Below are 22,554 nucleotides of genomic sequence, written 5' to 3'. Positions count from 1 at the left end.
CAGCTCAGACAATTTTTTTAGTTTACCATTTTAAATTCAAAATGACCGTTTATTATTATTATTATTATTATATTTCTGGTTTGATATTTTCACTTAAACACATTTTTTCCCATCAAACAAATCAATTTACATTGAGATTAAATACTTGATAGTTGATATATAAAAAAAGAAGAAGAGATAAAATACTTGAAAATGACAGTGTAAAGAAACGTTTATCATCTAGTGGTGAAATAACAGAAAGCAATGACCTAAGTTCGAAGCGTGCACACTACGGCACCTCAGAGAGACCACATTTCGCAAGCCTACCACCAATGACTACGCTCGCTAAGTTTGTCTCCTTCGGGTATCCGTAGCAGAAAGATGGCGGCAAAACTTGTCAGCCTTGTAAGGGGCGGCGCGACCCATGAAATACAGTATAGTTAGCGATTAGGGTTAGGGTTAGTTAGTTAGTTAGGGTTAGATTACTAGACCTACAATCATATGAAAAATGTACATTGATGTGACTTCTTTTTGCATATTATTGACATTAATAGTGGATTTTTAAAATGAATGAACATTGAAAAATCTAAAATTTCTACAAACTGTCCTTTTAAGTTGGACTGTTTGTTTAAACAGAAAACAATAGCATTTGGGAGCTTTAAAACTTGAACTCTTGGAAACGTGTTTAAAAAATGACAGTTTTATTAGCCCCTTTTACACTGCCTGTAAAAGCCAGGGATGCGTGTGCAAAATAAACGTCACGGGGGAACGATGACATTTTCTTCTGGGGGTAGTGCAAGAGCCATAACAGAAGTAGGATGTCGCCTGTGTGTAAGGGCAATCCACAAGCTCTGGACAGGGATGTTAACACCTCACCCACTTCCCCCACGCGGTTACGTTGAAAGCAATTGCCGCTGTCACACCAGATGTTAAACCGTCTACTTGTACTGAACATGCTGTCTCTGTGTGAAAGCGCACACAGTTGCAACAATGTCTAACCTTGATTGGGTTCTTTGGAATGGGCTAAATATTGGCTCTTCTGTTCTGGCTGTGTAACATTCACAAGGTTGTTTTGGGGGTGTTTTTACCGCTTTAACGCACTCTGTACTGTAACCGTAAACTTAGCAAAAAACTTTACCGTTCCCCACTAAATGATCTTCAAGGCGTCGAGTTCTCTCTACAAGCACGGGCTCCATCTGCCCGCTTTTTCGACCGACCTCATCTATCAGCACGGCTGCAGCTGGAGGCGAAGGGAGCTGCTAAGTTGGGCCAGACTAATGGCTAAACAAACACTATTATCGAGCCTCTGCGGCCAAAAGGCGGGCTGGAAGGTGGCGCGCCGCAGCTGAGGTCCTTTAATGCCCGATCCCTGGTGCGCTACTAGCGGTGGCGGCAGGAAAATGAGCTAGCATGTCAGGCGTGAAGGCAAATAAAAAATAAAAAATGAGGGCAGAGGTGAGGTGCGGATAAAGGCAAACGTGAACTCAAAACAAAGCGGTAGGAGTAAGGAGAGCAGTTTGTCATTAATGGGGAACTAAACCAAAAATTTCAAAACGTATGCTGTATTTTAAATGTTCATATGTTCCTCATCTGATGCTTAAATACTTAACCCTGGAGAACCCAAGAACCCTTTTCTTCTTTGGAAAATTATGAATTATACATTAAATGACTGCTATAAGTTCACTGAACACCAAAATATATGTTTTTTCAATTTTAACCCTTTTTTTTATATAAAACATACTCCTAGGCATTCTGCAAAATGATATGAAATAAATTAACAAAAAAAACTCAATTTTACCATCTGATGGTTTGCTGAGAAGATGTTTTTGTTTGGATTGATTTAGGTTGACAGCCATCTTGTCACCACCACTCTGGCTCTTGTAAGTGCAATATTCATCCACTAGATGGCCCCATGCAGGGGTCAGAAGTGGCACTCTGGACTTTTGAAGTTAAATTTGTAAAAAAAAAGAAAAAAAAAAGGTCTTTGTTATTTGAGTAGCAGAATTTATAGAGGCCAAATTTGACCTCGTGGGTTCTCCAGGGTTAAATGTAAAACATGTTTTTACTTGTAGCTAAATGAATAAATGAATAAAAAATAAAACTTGAACTGCAATCTGTCTAAGTTGAGATATCATCATTTCAGATACATTATCATCCATTTCCTGATATGATAGTCAATTAGTATCGAACCATCAAATGTACTAAAATGTGGTCCAAGCGGGGTTTGAACCCAGGTTCTCCGTGGTGGGAGGCAATTGCTCTAAGCACTGACTTGTTCAAACTCATGACTAATGGCGTATTTATTTTGAAAAATGTCATCTGATGCTGAAAGCTAACGTGCATTTAATCATTTCAGTGAATTTATAATCCATTTCCTGATCTGATAGTCAGTTGGTATCGAACCATCGAATGTACTAAAATGTGGTCCAAGCGGGGTTTGAACCCAGGTTCTCCGCCATGATATATTGGCAATGTACAGTCAGAGGTGGGATTCAAACCTGCAACCTACTGGTTACTGGACAATGCACTTTACCAACTGCGCCACCGAGTTGCATGTATGAAAGTGGGCGTGGAAAGGGGGACTTTGAAAAAGTTAAATGTCAGTCCCATTGAAAATGAATGGGGAAAAGTTGAATTTTAACCTTATATTGTGCAAATACTGTAACATATGTGTGAATGCTTTAGCATTCCCACAATTAGAATGCCATGTTTAGACTGGGGAGTTCACATATAACATTATGGTCAAGAAATGTGTAAGATTGACTTTCCCTTAAAAAAAAGACTGTGCTGCACTGTAATTGGCCATTCTGTAATTTGGATGTGTGGCTAAAGAAACATCATGGAGAAGTTGAGCCCACTTCAGTCGCTCACTTCCCCCCGCTGATTGCGGTGCATGTTGAGGCGAGACCATTTTGTGTGCGAGTCACCTGACCTGAATCGCTCATCTGCGTGTTCACATGTCAGGAATGCACTTTTGCCGATACACACATTTCACGCACCAATCAGTGCTCGCGTGGCGGCAATCCATTCCCTCTGCCGCCTGGCCGCCGCCGTGGCCGCTCGATCGCACTCCTGATCACATTTCTGGCGCAGCCGTAAACACACAATCAAGTGTGAGCGAGCGAGCGAGCGAGCGGGCCACTTAATGAGAGTGGGTGATTAGGCCCGCTGAGAATAGGCCTGACCTTTCCCTGCACGGCAACTCCTCTGTTGCACATGCGTACTTTTATGAGTCATTGGCTGCGAGGCTCTCCGGCCCCGCGCCGATTCACATCAAATGTCACCGACTTAAACGAATCAACCGGGCGGGCTGGACGAAGGGAAAAAGATATTGTAGGAGGTATGTGGGATGACAGATAGACATAAGTCCCCCCACCCCCACCCCTTCCCCCCCTTGAGCACAAAAGGCCAAGACAATGTCATGACTCAATCTTGAAGTCTGGCTCTAACAGAGATATGTCCAAACTGTCACCATTATTAAGCCGCTATATTTGACTAAATCGTCTCCATTCCGTCACTTAATTGAGCAGATAATTCATTAAGACGATGATCGATAAATGGCAACACAACTTTAAAGTGTTTTTTTTTTAACAAAGCCCTGACTAGCCACAACTTTTGGGAGAGGCAATTATATGAATCGATAAACAATTATCCGAGTGTCGTGTGCAAATATTACTCACACATTGCAGACGGACAGTCGAGATCGTCTGTTCACCTCGTTGCCTGGGCAAAGTGATTTTCGCAGCTTCGACCTGTCTGATCGTCTTACGCCTCGTTGGACTGAAGAGCGCTTTGGTGACTACAATGTAATCACCGCCAGTAGAAATGAACAGAAAGGCAAAGACTCGGCTAATGAGCTGTAATGTTGGAATTGCTTTGTTTCTTCGTCATTACTCTTCGGGCCAAATGAATCGTCATTTCGAGGGCTTTCGAGTTGAAAAATCGATCTCAATATTTTTAAGGCGTGATCATCCGATGTAAAACATTTGAGCAGGAGTGTGTGACATCCCCAAATATTGGCTTGGTTGCATCGTTTGTATTCTGGAAGGAAATTCCGTCGCTCAGGCTAGTTTTACTTAGCAACATGACATAGGCCATAAAGCCCATTTTGGGGACATTTTGACCACTTCTAGATCTTGTATGATTGCTACCAAGTTTGAACCACATATAAGAGACCATTCATTCAAGAAAAAAATGCATTCTGAAAAATTGCTTACTTGCCACAAACTGGACTGAACGTCCAGGAAGACACCCATGGGCGACCCCTACTGGCAGACAACTACCAACATCACTACACAGTGGTAAACAAAACAAATTAAACGTGCAGGGGGCTCTGGGCCGGTGGGGTGCCTGGCGGGCCTGCCGTGCCCCGTTCTGCTGCTTTGGGCTTGGGGCGCGGGCCGTGTTGGGGTGGGGGGCGCTCCTGGCTCATGGGTTTGCTCTCCGGCCGGTGGCCCCTGTGGCGCTGCCGTGGCCTGGGGGAACCTGGGGGGTTGCGCTTGCTCTGCCCTGGCCGGGGTCGACGGTTCCCCTCTCTGGTGGAGGTTTTCATGCGTGCGGATCCGCCGCACCAGCATCTGCCGAGGTTCGGGCACGGTCTGCCTCTTACTCTGGTCGTTGAATCGATGGAGGCTGGTGTCTGTGGATCTCGCTCTGCTTCGTCTGTCCTTCCTTCTTTTCCTCGGTCTTTCCTTTGGTCTCTTGAGGTCTCCCTGATTTGATTTGTCCCTGATAGAGTTTGGATGTTTCTGGGGTTGGTGAAAGATTCTGGTTGGTGGCCCAGTGGGTGGTGTCTGGTCGGTGCTGGATTTCACTTTCCTTTCTTTGGTCCTTCCTCAGGTCTCCTGACGGCCTCACGACTCTAGCTGGATTCTGATGTATTGGGTTTAGGTGAACGGTATGGGATTTTTAATAGGTTTTAGGTGAATTAATGTGTACACGCACACATGCACACACACACACTCATGCACATACAAAAAAAAAATAAAAAAAAGAGAGAAAGAAAAAGAATATGGCCGAAATAGAATGTTTTGGTGACGCAAGCACAAAAAACAAAACAAAAAAAAACGCTGCAAGCAAGCGTCTGTTTGAATTAAACAGCGAACACGCGGGTGAGTGTCCGCTTCTCGCTGGCTTTTCACTGTGTGAGTTTGCAACGGTCAGTCACAGCAGCTCCCGGGGTCATTGCGCACACCGGAGGAGAGGGCAGTCGCTTGGTGTACAACATTTAAGCGGATCGGAAAAAAGACAGAACTGCCGTGCACTCCAGTACAGGTGAGCCACTCTTTCTCCTGCAGCGCCTTAACCTTTTTTTTTTTATAAGAGCCCCTCGAACGCTTCCACTTTTTCACCGGCATCCCTGTGGCCATACTAAATACTTTAGCTAATGCTAACACTATTGCTATCGACAGTTTTAAACACAGAAACACTTGCCGCTATGTCCGGGTGGCAGCAGATCTGTACAGGACACTTTGTGTGACTTTGCAGTCTGTTCCCGACGCCAATTAGCTGGTGCGAACAAATTTATTTATTTATTTTTAAACGTTGGTGAATATGTGAATGTGCTGATTTTAAGTACTCACAGCCATATAGTCTTTATCCTGTGCACAAAAAGAACTTTTATAACTTCATCTTATTGACTCACTTACAGTAGTTGTGAAACTCTTCTTTCTTTGTGTCTGCATGATTATTATGCTGCGAAAGCTGTTTCATTCTTTACATTCCATTTTGCTCTATGATGACCTAGCAAATAAAAATGTATTTTTTCTCTGCTTCTACAAGCCCTTCGTAGATGAAACTGTAAAAGAGGAAGATCACTATAAATACATCAGTGTCAATGTTAAGACGAACTATAGAAGTAGGCAAAACGTTGGTCTACAAGCATGTTCTGGTATGGGATAAACACCTCTTGCTTCTCCTTTCCATTATCAAAACCAGTCTTCGTTAAAAAGCGATGGGCGGGGGAGATGCACTGCATGACGGCGGGGTTAATTAAGTTTGAAATCAGGCAGATGATCTGCGAGGCTGCCACTCAAAGTGCCAGACGCCCACCGATGTGAGCCACTGTCTGTGAGGGGGAACAGATTTTAAAAGCCAACAGTGTGCAACGCAAACTCAATATGATACAATGATTCATTGGCTTCTCTGTGGATTAGACATCATCGCGCAGCTTTTGTCAAGATGGAGGCGCTCCGCCAACGCTCCAGTTAACGGTGATTCCCAAGGCACCTATTTTGCATTAAATATGCACACCATCAAACAACATTTTTACAAAGAGCATACAGTGTATATACTGATTACAATACGGATGTTCAAAACCACTTTCTCTAGACCGATAACAGTACAAGTACTCAATTCGAGTAGTCATCAATACAATACCAAGTACTAATACCACTAGTATTTTTGATACATAAAATGTATTTTTAAAAAACAGACAGTAATTTTAAAGAAAGACCTATACAGTACATCCCAATACAGCATTTTTTTTCTTGCATGAAATTTTCTATTCTTCAAATTTCTAGTACCTGATCATAAAATAGCCACAAGAAGGCGGCCGACACTGGAATCCGCCACCATCGCAAATTTACTACTCAGTGTGAAATCTGTGCCTTTATAGTTGAACACAAAACTATTCTCTTGTAAGAAGAATGGCGACAGGTGGACAAAGGTTAAATGAAGAGTGTGAAATGTAGTTTCATCATAGTTATGGTTAGCTGTTAAAGGGCTTTTTTGACTGTGAACATCAGATTAGAATCAGAAATTAGAGGTGAAACAATTAATGGACAAATAATCGATTATCAAATTAATCAATACATATTTTGATAATTAATTGTTTAGATACCTGGTGTAATTTCAAATTGTCTACATAATCGCAATTTCAGCCCCTATAACTGTAAATATTCTCAGATTTCTGTAGTTTAAAGAAGACTAATAATATTTTTGTTATTTCAAAATATGACATTTCCAAAAATCTGCTTTTACTTTGAAAAACAATGAGCAACAGTTGCACCAATGTTCTTGTCATGTCACAAACCAAACCAAGAACTGAATCATGATTAATTTATGCTTGTGCTTTTCTCCACCGCCAATTTGAAATCATGTTTAATTTAAAAATTAAAATGTGCTTCTTCTTTTTTTTAAAAAAACATTTATCAGTTAATCTACAAAATAATCAACTTATTAATCGATAATCATTAGTTGCAGCCCTAAAAAGTCTATAAATACAGGAATTAATCACTACATCATATTATGTATACACAATTTCCTTACACCTCTTTGTTATTTATATACAATACATTTTTAACATTAAATTGAATTTAAAAACACAAGTCATGTTAATTATTATTGTCCAATGAATGGCAAGAATTGGTGGAAAAAAATTGGTGCAGACTTTCTGCCAAAAAGAAAATAACTACTCTAACACAAAACATGAAGTAGACACATCCAGGCCTACACTAGCTTGATCAACACACATACATCAATTGTAGCAAATAAATAATGTCCAGACCAATTACTGAAATAGGACAATCCCCCCCCCCCCCCCCCTCATGACAGTGGCTGGGAATCACTGCTTTAGTATTACTATAGAACCTACAAACAAAAAGTACGGAAGCGATTGTGATCAACATTGAAAGGCAAGCTTGATTGCAAACGTGTAAGGTCTCCAACACTAGTGGAAAAATGGACTCATTTTTGCGAGGTGCCATTTAGCAAGGTCAAAGCAGAACACATTAGCTCTTATTGTCTGATGATCAGCGGCTGAGGAACGTTCAAACGTTTGGCATGACACGATGCCCAACCGTCCATTTACAGCAACTTGACAAATGGCCCGACATCTCAATTTTGATTCCTTTTTGATGAATTGCTCAGCCCTCCAGTGATTACCATTTGCAATCAAATGCAGACACACAAAGGTCATCAGGAATTAGCCTCCACTCATCGCATCGGTGGAAAGAAATAAGCTGCTTTAATCAGGTTGCAGATGGCGTGATAAGGAGCAGGAAGGCGTTTGCGCTGGCGCTGGCTTGCGTGGCCGAGGCGTGTCAGACGATAGCATCTGCACGCCGTCTCCAAAGGTTCCACCGTGTCAGGTGAGCGCACAAACATTCTGTCACATCAAGCCGTCGGACGTGGCGGCAAGGCGGAGGCATCAGAGCACCGGGTCGATCCGTGGGGTTGGCTGGCATATAAACACCAGCCTTGACCCGGTGACAGCGCCACGTTAGATGGCGAGATAGTGCTGAGGTCTGCCAGCGAAACCCGACGTTCCTTCTCTTTATCTCCACCTCAGCCTTCTGACGATAATTACAGATGCTCGCCGCCCCCTCCCTCTGAAGGAGTCATGCCGAAGCCGGCAAGGAATTATCACTCGGGCCATCACAAAGCGCCAGCAAGCCAAGGTCAGGCCCTGTGTTCAATTTCACTTTGATTCCAGTCCACCTTACTTTCTCCTCTAGCACTTATCCACTCCTCCCTCCTGGCCCACGCACACGCTTGCCCATGAATTTCACTCCCAGGCTAACCTCTATTTCCAGGACAACCAGCCTCGGTTTCTTCCTCTACTAATGCTTGCCTCAAACACTAACTCTGGAAACCATGCGGCAATGAATGCGGTCGGAAAGAAACATTCTAACAAACAACAACAAAAGAAGAGAATGAGCGTACCTTTTTATTTCTTAACATCTGGAAGGAGACTAATTTTATCTTATAGCAGGGTTCACCAATTCCGATCCTCGAGGTCCGGAGTCCTGCAGGTTTGAGATGTTTCCGCCTACCAACACACCTGATACTAAAGATCAGGATCGTTATCAGGCATGCTGATGAGCTGATCATATGAATCAGGTGTGCTAGTGGGCGTAAACATCTAAAACATGCAGGACTCCGGACGTTGAGAACCAGAATTGGTTAACCCTGTCCTATAGGAAATTGAGAGCAACATGAACGGACTATTGTATCAAAGTGGACACTAATACTAAAGACCCCCCCAAGTAAAGGTATAGCTATAGTGCATGCTAGAGTGCCCAGACATCCTGATTTTGACAGTCCCGTTTTTGAGACTTGGGTCCTGCGTCAAGACGGATTTGCCGACCTCATTGTTTTGTCCTGATTTTGTGCAGGTCCCATCCCGGTGACCCGTTTTTTTTTGTTTTTTTTGTCATGTGTATGTCAGTAACACAGTATAGCGATTCATAAAATAAACTAATCAAAAGGAAATTCACCTAGTTAAATTCCATACTATTTACTTCCAAATTCAGGTTTGCCGTCTCATTTGCATCTAATCGATAGCAGGCATTGACCGGAACTAGAACTGCTTCCTACTTTCACATCTAAGAATCATGGGAAATGCACTGTAGTCCTATTATCCACTGCAGTTGCCACTCACCGGTCAGGGAACGCAAGCTGAGCCTTCTAGCGGTTTATTTTCAATGTTACAATATGTGACGGGCACGAGGTAAACGATACAGCTTCCAGGACAGAGCAAAACCGGTTGGATAACGGTGAGCGCATTGCCTTGTTTAGCGCTGTTGAACTGTCAACCAAAATAGCATTTAGCTATTGCTCATTTAACTAGCATTTGCCGGTTAAGTTGGCATTAGAATGTGTGTTCCTCTCTGTCATTTTGGTTTTCTGAGGGTAGCAAGACAACGGAGTAATGCAGCAAATTGGAGACTATGAACCCATGAATTTCACATCACAACCAACATCTACTTAAACTAGTAGTTTAACACGGATGCTTGACGCAGAGTGGGCACCACGATGGAAATTGACAAGTCTATTCTTTTGGAATAAACCTCAAGGGTTGTTTTTTTTTTCTTTCCCCAAAATGGCCCTTGTGCCCTTCCATCCCTCCCACCCTCTCGTCGGCGGATGCTTGGGTGCCCATTCCGCCAGCCGCCAGGGCTGCCGTGGTCTGGTGAATGCAGCCAATTTCTCCGCTTGCATGGAGACGTGGGAGAGACGGCGACAGCAAAGAGCAGCTTAAAATGCCCGGCGGCGTTCAGACACCTTCCCTCGACGCTTCATCACTAACAGGCAAACATTTGTAACCAACTTACTCCCAGCTGGGTGTTGTGTGGCAATTTAAAAATGATCTATGCAAATGCAATTTCACTGTGTGTCATCCAACACGGCCAATTAATGAGCAAGCTTCTCCAGTCCGACGATAAATTAACACGGCTAGATATAATGGCGAGATTAATGTGTTTTTCTAGCACTCGTCTAATTGCCAGAAGACTCTGGTAAGGCTAACGTGAATAGTCTCCTTTCTCCATGCAAGAGCGTTTTAAGAAGCAGAAGGATAAACGGCATTAACTTGCATCATTTATACAAACTTTACTGACTCTCTAATTGGCTTTGATCGAAGTGAATACTTGCAAGAATATATCCCATCTATGGAGCCAATATATCCCAGCCACGGAAAGCTTGTATTCACTTCAATTCAAAATAATTTTAGAGAGCCTTAAGACGCAAGTTGCTGCAGTCTCAAGTTTAAGTCAAGACCACATTAACAGGATGATGTCAAGAACAAGACTGAGGCAGCTCAACACCAACTCAAGACAAAGACTATAAGGAGTTGAGGCCAAATGACAGTCTTTAAAGAGTTGAAATGTAGCCATGACCAAGATTTTAAGATATTAAGACCAAATCAAGATTAAGACTTAAAGATTTTGAGGCCTAGCCACACCAAGACTAAGACAGATAAAAATTAAGTTAAGACCAAAATTTTGATGAATTGATAAGTCAAGGCCAAGCTTGGGCAGATCAAGGTCAAGTTGAGACCAAGGCTTTGAAGAGTTGACGGCAAGATAGGAGTTGAGATCTCCTCAAGACCAAGACTAAGGCAAATCAAGACCAAGTTAAGACCAAAACCTTTAGGGGTTTAGACCAAATGAAGAGAAAGACAAACACATATCAATAAGTCCAGAAAAAAAAACTTAGGAGTCAAGAACAAAATTACGGCAGATCAAGACAAAGTCCAAACCGAGACTTTGAGGAGTTGATGTGAAGATGGCAACTTTGAGGAGTTCAGACTAAGTCGAGACCACAACTTTGGGAAACTAACTCAAAACCAAGAACAGGTTGCGATTTGCAGAATTTGTAAACAAACGAAAAAATAAAAACAAAAAAACGAGTTTGGTGTCAAGACATTAGTGAGCTCCCACATTTGCGTGAATGTTTGCATTTCACAAATGAGAGACCTTCAAAGATCAATTAGGTAGGTATGGTAATCTGTCATGGATCATGGCAAGGAAGAAAAGTGCACCACTTGGGTCAGGGTCACAGATCACATCGGAGTTGCTTATCAAAATACTTGCCATGGTTGTATCCAATTGCAGTCTATTTATTCACAAACAAGTACTGCTGAATCTGGACCGGAGACGAGAAATATTAAAAAAATACAATCAATCTCGATACGAGAGCCCTTCCGTAAATCCAATCTCTAAAACCACAGAACAAGTGCAGCCACACTTTCATTCATCATCAGAAAACAAATCAATAATTGGTCGGAGAGGCCTGAGTGCATGGATTGCGTGTCTGGTAATGAGAAATGAACGTTAAATGCAAAGTGAACATGCAACGGGAGGTAATGGAGACAGTGACAATGAGTAATCCGTCGGGGAAAATAGGGAGGGAAAAAGGCAGAACACAAGCTCCCGGATGCAAAACAGGCACATCACCAATGAGGAGGCCTTTTGTTTAGAACCTCTCCACTGATTGTTCTCGTCACCAAGGGTGCGAACGGTAATCCACCGCGGAAAGGGGAAGCGGGAGGATTTACTCTAAGTATCCTTATTAGAGGTACTTGGCTGATATGGCAAAGAGTGGGTAAGTAGGTAGCGAGGAGCACGGGTCTTGTGTGGTTGTGAAGACTCCGTAGGTGCTGTATGAATCTTTAATACGAGGCTTAATGGCGAGGGAGGGCAGGAGGGAGGCGTGGAGAATATTAAGAGCGAGTCGGAAAAGGAACAGAATCTCAGAGGAGGCTAGTGAGCCACCCCGTATCACAACACTCCTGATAAGTGGCAGCCTCCCAGGATCAAACCTAATTCTCCACAGCGCTCCCTTTCAGACCAAGAAGCCGCCGGCAGACATCAGACTCGCCTGAGTCTTCAAAAACTAGCAGACAGGCCTGATGTTCTGATAAAAAAAAAATTAAGATTGAGGCTTCCCAGGTGTTGCCTTTCTTAATCTATTTTGTTAAACTCACACTTTGCGGAAAATGTGGCCATGGTACGCTGTTTTAATTACACGCAGAATGAGCCTAATGAGTTATATCTGTTCCACCAGAGGCTAACACACACCCAATTAGACCCAAATCAAAAAAGGATGGTAGAGTCAGACAAGGGAAGTGTGCTAGTCTTTGTTCTCCCGTGCTATTCATCAGGTAACAGCGACGCGAAAGACAGCGCTTAACTTCCCAAAGGTGCTGATGTCACGATCAGATGTGCGAGCGTGAAACTAATTAAAAGCATTTTCTCGTGTCAGCGGAGGCGGGCGCAGGTGGCTGCCTGCGCTTGTCAGTGGCTCCAATCACTCAGAGTCTCTCAAATGCTGATGATAATCAGAGGAGTGGAAAATTGTGTGTCCATAAAGGCTAAGCAACGCGGCTTAGTATTATTGTTGTTGCATTCACGCTTGTTCATGCTTATTCGCAGATTTTCAGGTATTCAAAGACACATTTTGTTATAATCTGTAGAGATAAATTCTTATTGTATTTAGCAGAGGTGGGCATTTTCGGTGAGTGCTCTAATGACGCAAAACCTAAAAAAAATACACGGATTGAGAAGGACCTTGTGTACTGACCCGGATGGACGGATGTAAACATGCTTCAGTCGGTGCTCAGTCAGTGTATTTAATTGAGGCTTCGCATCATAAAGCACTCGCCAAAAGGTATGCATCCGTCAATGACGGGCTGATGTAATGATGGAAGTGCCCACCTCTGCATTTACATTGTGAAGAGAAGCACAAATATTATTTCCCAAATGATTTACAGATGGGATGAAAATCAGCACCTCCAAATCCAAGACCATGGTCCTCAGTCGGAAAAGTGTGAAGTGCCCTCTCCACGTCGGGGAGGAGATCCTGCTCCCAGTGGAGGAGTTCAAGTATCTTGAGGTCTTGTTCACGAGTGAGGGGAGGATGGAACGGGAGATCGTCAGGCGGATTGGTGAAGTGTCTCCTGTGATGTGGATTCTCTAGCAGTCATCCGTGGACAAGAGGAGTTTGAGCCGGAAGCTCTCAATTTAATGGTCGATCTATGTTCCTACTCTCACCTATGGTCACGAGTTGTGGGTCATGACCGAAAGAATACAGATACAAATGCCCGAAATGAGCTTCCTCCACGAGGGACTCAGAGTCAAACAGCAACTTAGCAACAAGAGGAGCCAGATGAAGTGGCTCGGGCATCTGATTAGGATGCCTCTTGGACGCTTCCATGGTGCGGTGTTCTGGGCAGGTCCCATTGGGAGGAGTTGACCCAGACCCCGACTGGTCTGGGATTCCCCCTGAAGTGCTGGAAAAAGTGGCTGGGGAGAGGGAAGTCTGGGCTTCACTCCTGAGGTTCTGCGCTCCCGACTCGACCCCAAATATGTGGAACAAAATGGATAGATACAACGGTAGAAACTTTTTCTCTAGTAACCCCTTGAAAAACACCTTTTTGTTCAGGAGGGTTGCTCTCGCCATTTTGAATCATATACAACAGTACTTTTTGTTGTTGCAGAAACGGAACCTTATCTTATGCCTCTTGTAAATTTGCAGCATTTGAGGAAGTGTGTAATGGTTTCCCGCAGGTGGCACAACAGGCAAGCCAGTGAAAGAAAACATTTGGGAACAAGCAGGGGCTTCAATCGCCACAGGTTCCACAGTCAACCATTGACTTTCATTTGCCATCTGTATACGCTTTCTCAGAATTAGCCACACTGCTAAAACGGAGTTCTGTGGCACTTCACTCTGACTTTGATTACAGGGCACAGCTAAAAACCCCGCCGACGGTTTCTTGTATCTTTTTGTGGTCCGAGAGTTACACATGAATCAAGTGGCCGCATAAAAAATGTGTAGCTGCCCATATGCTCATAGTGGAGGTAATGTTAATGATAAGTGGCATCTGGCGGAGCCGGTCCATTTCCTTGATTAGTTCTGTTCCTACCTCCGCCGGCGGGTTTATGGCCTGGCAATCCGTACGGTGAATCGTCCCTGACAAGTCGTGTTTGAGTGGTAGGCATGGGTGGGGGGAGTGGGGTTTGTAAGTACCCTGATTGTTACCATGACGACCGTTGACAAGAAATGAGAGGGTTGGCCTTGGCCAACACGGCGTGCAGCACTTGATAGCTGCGTGAGGCCACCACGTGGAAGATATTCTCAGGGTTTATAATCACTGTCAGCCGCCGACTCAAGTGGTTTGGTTTGTGCACAAACGTATATTTATTTATATGCGCGCTGCCTGGGAAAGTCATCTGGCCTAAGCTTTCCAAAATCCTGAAATCCATCTTAGCAGCTTTGTCATGAGCGACAATCTCAAAAAGATGAAGGTTTGAAAAATATATCAACAGCTGTGTTTACGTGCAGGAGCACTCGGTTATGTTACCCGGCGATCTGGATCCAATTGCTTGCACTCTGCTTTTTAAGACGACAATAATCAGCTCATGCTTCAACGCACTCTTCAGCCCACAAGGCAAGCGGGAGCAGTTCACTCAAATATACTCATTTTCACTAATAGAAAACAGAAAACTATGTGCGCTCAGTGTACATACAACAAAAAACAACATACCCACGATGTACAACAGTAAACTAAATGCAACTACAAACTATCCAGACGCTTGCCCGAACGAGCCAGACAGTGAGCGTGGACACATATTGCCTGCAGCTAAGGCTGTTGCTGGCATAGACAAAAAAGAAAGAAAAAACGAAGTCATTTCGCTGAGGCACACCAGATGAGTCTCATCTCCTCATCAACTTATGCGCCCAAGTTTCATTAGCACACACTTAATAAAAGACAGGCACGTTTCTAATCTCCCTGGCGGTGGTGAGTAGGTGGATGGTGTCGATAAGGCAGAGTTAATCTCAATCACAATAAATAACATTGATTACAATGGCTCAATGCTGGGGGAAAGTTGTTGAAATCAAAGCACAGAAAGGAGGAAAGCGGCCTGACAGGTGTAATGAATCAAATAAAATCAGATGGGGCGTCGCCAGAGATGGCAGATGACTGACACATATTGGTAAAGGTCAATTTGGATTGTTAAAACCCTCTGAGATGGTGAAATGGTGGAAAGCACTGCTGCCACATAGTGAGAAGGTCCCTGGTTGAATTCCTTGCAACTTTTAGGTCTATTTTTCAAAGTAAAAACAGATGTTTGGAAATGTCTAATCACAGAAGATAATCTTCTTTCATGAAGGACTACATAAATCAGTGAATAATTACTGATAAAATGCTGATTTTTTTTAATTTAAAAAATGGCTCAAAATGATTACTCAATTAACTAATTTACTCACAGAAATTTTCACTGAAGCAACCCCCTTCGCTCCTGGATATTTTACTGGATTTTGACTGATTTTGCAAGGGCCACAGAATATTTAGTGTTATATTGCTATAAAAACATGGAACCTACCAAAAGAATGATTAGAGTCTCTTTTTTCATCAGGAAAAATTTGATAAAAGTATACAATATAACCAAAAATAATATAAGTAAGTATATTTTCTATATTATCTGTTTCCATTTTGCAGCAATTAGAATATAGCTAAGCTTTATAATTATTCACGAATCTGTTTAAAACAGTGGGGAAAAGAGCTTTTCGCAACATGGACCTGGTTGATCGTTTATACTCTGCTGCCACCTGCTGGCCGTTTTTGTAATAACTACCATTGCTTCAAGCATTCTCCTCAGTTCAGAGGCTGCATAAAAGCCTATGCTCTAGCATTAAAAAAAAACACATAAAAAACATATATAATATAATATACAGTATAATACATCTTTGGGAGCATGGTAATATTTAAAATAGAACGGATTTATACGGTTTTGGGAGCAAATTAGTTAATAATTGATTACTTGATTAATTTGGAAAGTAGTAGAAAGAAAATTAGTTCAAGTTGGTAGTAAAATGTGGTGGAACCTTTTTCTTCAACTGACTTCTTCCACCTTAAAAACATTTACATTACTCTCTACTCTTTTCACGGTGTCACATTCTCTGAAACAGAATCAGAAACCACGAGCTCTCCTCTTCTTTAAACATGGCGAGAAAAACGGAGGCTCGTTTCCACCGCCGTTAACAGCAAAACTGTAATGACAAGCGCTGTGGAAAAATCATCTGCGCCCGCGCACGCTTTGGGTGAAGAGGCCATTTCTCCGCAGACGCAGTTCACGTCGGGGTCGCAGCAGAGACGGATTGTGCTGCGACTAAATCCAATCGCGGTCTACAACAATAAGTTCTTGGCGGCTGGGAAGTGGCGGAATTATTCTCAAGCTCTGCCTGAATGAGGTCTACAGCGGCGCGGCGGCATACGATTAGCGGTAGCTTCTTATTCATTTGATCTTGTGGTGAAATTGCTCGTGCGTTTGCGTCATTCCGATGTGAAGGGCAACGACCTTGCCGGGGTGCTCGCTATGCCGTCTGTGTTTACAATGCGGCATGCTCAACATCACGAATCGGGGATTGCGAGGTTTGTTGTAAGGGATTACCGGTCTGACCTTTGGAGTTTTCATCCATTTAATCGTTACATCAGAAAACAAAACACACAAACAGGCAAAAAATAATAATAATCGTCAGAAGGAAGGTTTTGTACATACCTTTGAAGGTCACATGATTGTTTGATGAGATCTAAGGCCCTAATGCTACCACTTGGCCATGAATACAAAGGCGCTCTTTTTATGACAAAGACACATGAGCTACACTAGAAACACAATGACATTGAAGCTGGAAGCATTAATCACCAAAAAGCTTACGGTCACAGGGTGGACATCGCATATAGTCATTTTATTTTTTTAATACGTTTAATATCAAAGCTCTTTATCCTATATAGAGTGGCGGCATGATTTGGTTTGACGCGGCGGAGAGACCAATCCTCTTACTCGCGTCTTTACCGGGTCAGCAGTGGAAATGGACAGAGTTCAGACAGATGGGCCCAGAGGGGATAAGGCGGGAAATAGAGATAAAAAAAATAAAAAAAGGAAACGGCGTCAACTCAAGCTGGAATTTGGTGCTGAGACAGAAATATGGTTTAAAAAAAAATCAAATCAAGACAAGGGACCGGCATGTGGACTTGGAGGGGGGAAAAAAGCCGATTAGAACTGTCAGGATCCATCAACTAAAGGATCAGCTTTGTTTGCTGACTTCCACAACAACTTTCCCTAAATCACAAATATGATTGTTGAGCCAAGTTGAGCAGACGACAGGCCAGGTGCCGACATGACTGATCACACTGTTTTTTAATTTGACTACATGTACACAGAGTACCGTTGATGGTGTTGTACAGTGCATGTCTCAGATAAAATACATTTGATTGATTTAGTGGGCTTGCGATTGAATTCAGTTCGGTACCGCTGAATTCCAAAGAGTCTGATGCAAATGAGTTTCTTGTTATCATTTAACAATATGAATGGACTTGTCAGTGCTGTAAATATATGCTGGTTTCCATCCAATTGTTTCAAATATTTTAAGCGAATTTACTGAAATTGCGCAAAACGCACATGCGACTTATGCCCGTTTCCATCTGTTCTTCTTTTGCAAATATTGAGAGGGGACTCCATTGCTGTAGGTGGCGGTATACACCTTAGAGATGTGATCCACCAGTAATTTCAAAGAAGAAGACCAGGAAGCGATTGCGCCGTGCAGTGACATCGTATGAGTTTTCTTTTGTAATTCATGATAAACCGTAGCGTTTCTTTGCTGTTTTCCATCTAAAATTGCATGAATATTCACTTATAGATTTCTGTTTCATCGTCCACCCCCAAACATACCTTACTTTATCGTCCAACTTTGCTTTGTGACATCAAACATACGTGTGACGTAATATCCGGTCAAAGCGTGCAACGTGTATCTGGTCTTGCCAGCGGTTAATTCGCAAAAGCTGTTTCCATAGCCAAAATTCGCATTTTCTTTTTTTCGATACGCTTCAAAATCCATCAAACTTTTTAGAATTTTGGGCTCTTTTTCGAATTTTTAGCGTTTCCATTCAGTTTTGTTTTCGCATTTCTTCAAAATTCGAATAAAAATGGGTGTATGGAAACCCAACTAATGGTATGAACTTCAAAGAGATTTTACATTTACAGTAGTTACATATGTATACATATATATGTATATTAGGAGTGTGTATCTCTCCAGATGGAGTCTAAATAATTCAAGGACGGTACATTATAATGTGGAACGATTAGATTTGGTTCAATTGCAACGAAAAACAAGTCACCGAAAAGCACGGGTGCAGTCAATGAATAAGTTGATTGATTGTGAACAGCCTCTCAAAATGTCTCTGCTCGACAATCGCACCATGTTTTTGTGGTTCAACCAAAAAATATATATACTTTTTTTTTTCTTTCTTTTTTTTTTACAATTGCAGCTTGCAGAATTTACAAATTTCATTTAATACGAACTACCTAAATCTAATACACCGTCTTTATAACCAACAAAATGAAGCACTGACTTAAGCTTTTGTGGAAAGGGTGAGGAGGCATTTTAAAGACCTTTGAACAGTGGCTTGAAGGATTAATTGACGTTTTCAAAGATAATTAAGACTTAATTTGGAAAAAGCTCATCTACGGAAACTCTGACTGCCTCTCGTATGTAATGACAATTTATTATTCTAAGGGATGTCACTGTAACAATATTTCTTTTAATGTCGCTGCTTGTCGAGAATTGAGTAGAATCATAGTCTGACCTGTTAACTGTGCAAGCCCCTGAAACTTCACGTGGCCAAGTGCTCTCTGAACTGAAGCTTTGATAAAATGTGCCTTTTTTCCACTTGGACGCTCCGATCTGCAGGAAGCAGTCTGCTGCAGAAATTGCTACCGCCGCCCTCCCTCAACCTCCCAGCATCTTTTGAGGGAATGAAAGATGCAGGCGGCAGCGCTCCCGCTAGTCTCCATGCTCAGGGCACAAAACACAAGCCTGACAATGCGACAGGCAATCCCTCTCCGCAGGGCTGTCCAAGGAAAAGTGTCGATGCTAACAAAATGCATGACAGCCACTCACTTATGTTAACAGGCGGCGCACACGTAAGAGCGGCATCCGTCTGTTGCGGCTCGCTTTTAGTTTGGGAAGAGGGCTTACTTGGAAGAGGGAGGACAAATGATAGTCTTTCCTTACATAGAGCGAGAGATGGGATGAAGGAGATGCAAGATGGAACGCTAGTTTGGGAAAATGGGGAAAGTAGGCAAAAAAGAAGCCCATCAATATCCTGTCACGGCTGCCTGGGCAAATGCTACGCTGTAGAAATGCTGAGATAACACAAGACAGATAAGTAGACTCCCTCGCTTTCTAATAAAGGCCCACAACAGCGAAGAAAAAGTTGACTTGACCTCAGCTTGGTGGAAAACCTATCAAATAATCCTTGTCTGGGGGCATTGCGATGCCGGCAGTCAACACACAACTTACGGCGCAACATCCTACAAGTTCTAAACTAACTTTGCAACTGACTGTGTTCCTCTATCAAAGTCTGGTTGGGTGCCGCCACAAAAACAGACAAAATCCGACTGCAACAGACAGTTAGAACTCACAAAGTATCATTGATACCTTCTACCCACTCTTGGGGACTTGCACGCTGCAAGTGTAAGAAAAATTCTCTCTGACGCTCCATATACTGGTCACCACCTCTTTCAGCTCCTTCCCTCAGGTAGACGCTATCGAAACACTTGGTATATAAATGCTCGTGGCAGTGAATGAGTTCATGCTACTGCTTGACTAAGGATAGGCCGATTATCTACCAATTTTTGTTGCCGACATTTGGCATTTTGACCCATATCGGCATCAGCCAATAAGTGAGCATCTTAAAACTTGGTAAACATCGGGGGATATTTATTTAAATTTTAAGTTAACATTTCAGTTATATTACAATTTTGGAAAACTTTATTTACTGTAGAACACTGTAGCGCTATTTATTTGTTCAAGTTTTCAATGAACTTTCTCCGACATGCTCCTGGGCCTGGGTGCTCCCTGCACTTTTTGTTAGAATTTTAAAAGATATCTATTGTCTAAGATAAAAAGAAAAAAAAATAACATGTTGAAAAGCTGTTTAATAAACATGCTCAAAGGCAGTTAAATAAAGTTACAGTAAGTGTTGGTGTTTGTATTATTCAAAGTTTTGACAAATGTTTTTTTTCCCCCTTTTTGCTGCAATCCAAATTTGTCTCAGAATATCGGTTATCGGCCTCCTTGACTACTAATAATCATGACCCGTATCTGACCTTTAAAAAAACATATCGGTCTATCTCTATTTTTGACCACAAGTGACAACAAGCACATGGCAACAAGCCACTCGGCAAGCAGCTAGCCACGATGCTAACATAACATTCAACATCCTCATTCAGTGTTCGTTCTTGTCAAACTTCACAAACAGATGCGCTTCAAAAACGCTTGTTCAGAAAAAGCTTCTCGCACTTGGCTTGAGAGTCCTATCAAGCCAAGTGCAGCTGAACAAAAACAGGAAGTAGACGTGTACTAAAGTGTAAGTAGTACTTACCAGACACTTGCTAATCGACAAGTATCCTAGTGTGGAGTCATTTAAGAAGGCAGAGGCAGCAGCAACAAGTGAGTGAATCCGTGTGTTGACCCTGCAGATAGACAAACAACAAACATCCTTAGACAAGAGCTGACTGTCATATCCTGTAAGGCAGCAATTTACCGAATCTCTACTCCAAGACCTAACCTTGTTGTGTGTGTGTGTGGTAAAAGTGCACGCTCCTGAAAGTTCCCGTGTAATCCTTTAAACATGATCAGCGGTTCAATAAAAGAGCTTTGCATGCACAACAGTGTGAGTACAAGGGCCATGTTGTGTTTCCGGTAGTATTTACACCGTCTTTGTGTTAACTCAATGACAGACAAAAAAGAGCCGCAAAGCTCCTGTAATTGACCAAATACAAACATTTAGGGACAAACAATGCACATTTTCAGTTTAATCCACTCTGTTTTGGTGTAAACACTCATCTGCTGGGTTTAGACGCTCATCACTCCAATCTCTTTCAGAGCCGGAACAGTAAATTGGGTATTTATCCACCTTTGTCTTTTATACGGAATCCAGACATTTATTGCAAAGGTGTGCAGTTTTACACAGCAAGATGACATCCCGCAATTGGATAATTGCATATCAAACCCAGCGTCTGGCACGACGTACAAAATTGGATGATATCAGACAGAAAAAAAAACTTTCAACACAACAGCGCAATAATGGCAAAAGCTTAGGGTGCCGGGCCCTTACTTCGCATGACGGGGGGGTTGTTAATCGCTAATGCTAACTTGGTTGACAGTTCAAAAGCGCTAAACAAGTCGGGATGGGAACTATCTGGACAAAACAGTGAAGTTAGCAAAACCCGCTGGGACTGTCAAAACGGGACCTCTGGTCACCCTGGAGTTAAAGCTTCTCTAGCTAACTTAGCTTAGCATAGCTTGCTCCAATATGTGTCAGTTTTTAACACATGGTTAAGCAGTGATCGAGTGCGAGTTATTATCCAAGTAATCGATAGGAATCATGGATAGGACAATCACGCCCTACTTTCAAAATATTAAAATTCATTATTATTAATTATTATCTTTAAAAGGACAAGCTAAAATAAAAAAAATAAAAATAAAATATATATATATATATATATATATATCGCAGGGCACACAGAGACAAACAACCACACTCACAATCACACCTATGGACAATTTGAAGTGTTCAAGTTTTTGGAATGTGGGAATGTACCCGTAGAAAACCCACGCAAGCACGGGGAAAACATGCAAACTCCACCCAGGAAGGCCGAAGCCCGGACTCGATCTCACGTCCTCTGCACTGGGAGGCGGATGTGCTAACCAGTCAGCCACCGTGCCGCCTTAGCACGCCAACATGTACAGTAAAAATGTTAGTTTGCCTGTATAGCTGACCAAGGGTTTCATGATGGTGACAGTTTGGAATGGAGAGATTCAAATTGCATTTTAACCGAGAGTCACATTGATTCAGCAGTGGTCATTTAAATGTGCCAGCACAAGACCAACACAGTAATACCGTAAAATACAGTCATTAAGGAAAAAATGTCCTTTTGGTTTACAGAATGTTATTAAACATGCATGCACAAAGGTACTGTATATGCATTTAGAAAGTGAAAAATCGATTCTATAAATATGTTTTTTTTTTTTTCAGTTTCTTAAGGAGTGAGGAAACCCTTTAGCCATGATATCAATTGGCCAGAACATTTTTTATTAGCCATACACGTCAGCGGAGCGGAGCCATCTTTCAATTCTGCATTCCAACCAATTACACATGCAAGAAAAGCGCCACGCCACACAAAAGATTGTCACCGCGCCAATTTCCTTTGCCCCCGTCTTATCCTCCGTCTTTCCCCCCGCCTTTCCCGCCACCCGACCGAACGACACATTCAAGCCAAAAGTGCC

General features: G+C 42.5%; 1 protein-coding gene across 2 annotated transcripts in view; it reads right to left on the bottom strand.

Annotated features, from left to right (window-relative positions):
• Positions 1–22,554, bottom strand: part of plxnb2b (plexin b2b) — a 194,108-nt gene that overhangs the window by 78,883 nt on the left and 92,671 nt on the right. For both annotated transcript variants that reach the window (XM_077567540.1, XM_077567541.1), the window contains one exon: positions 20,648–20,738. The gene's annotated coding sequence lies outside the window, so the exon portion shown is untranslated. The remainder of the gene's footprint in view (positions 1–20,647; positions 20,739–22,554) is intronic.

The sequence above is a fragment of the Vanacampus margaritifer genome, chromosome 6, assembly GCF_051991255.1.
Source record: "Vanacampus margaritifer isolate UIUO_Vmar chromosome 6, RoL_Vmar_1.0, whole genome shotgun sequence".
NCBI classification, from domain to species: domain Eukaryota; kingdom Metazoa; phylum Chordata; class Actinopteri; order Syngnathiformes; family Syngnathidae; genus Vanacampus; species Vanacampus margaritifer.
The sequence above is the reverse complement of the archived record's forward strand: the minus strand, read 5'-3'. Positions and strand labels throughout refer to the sequence as shown.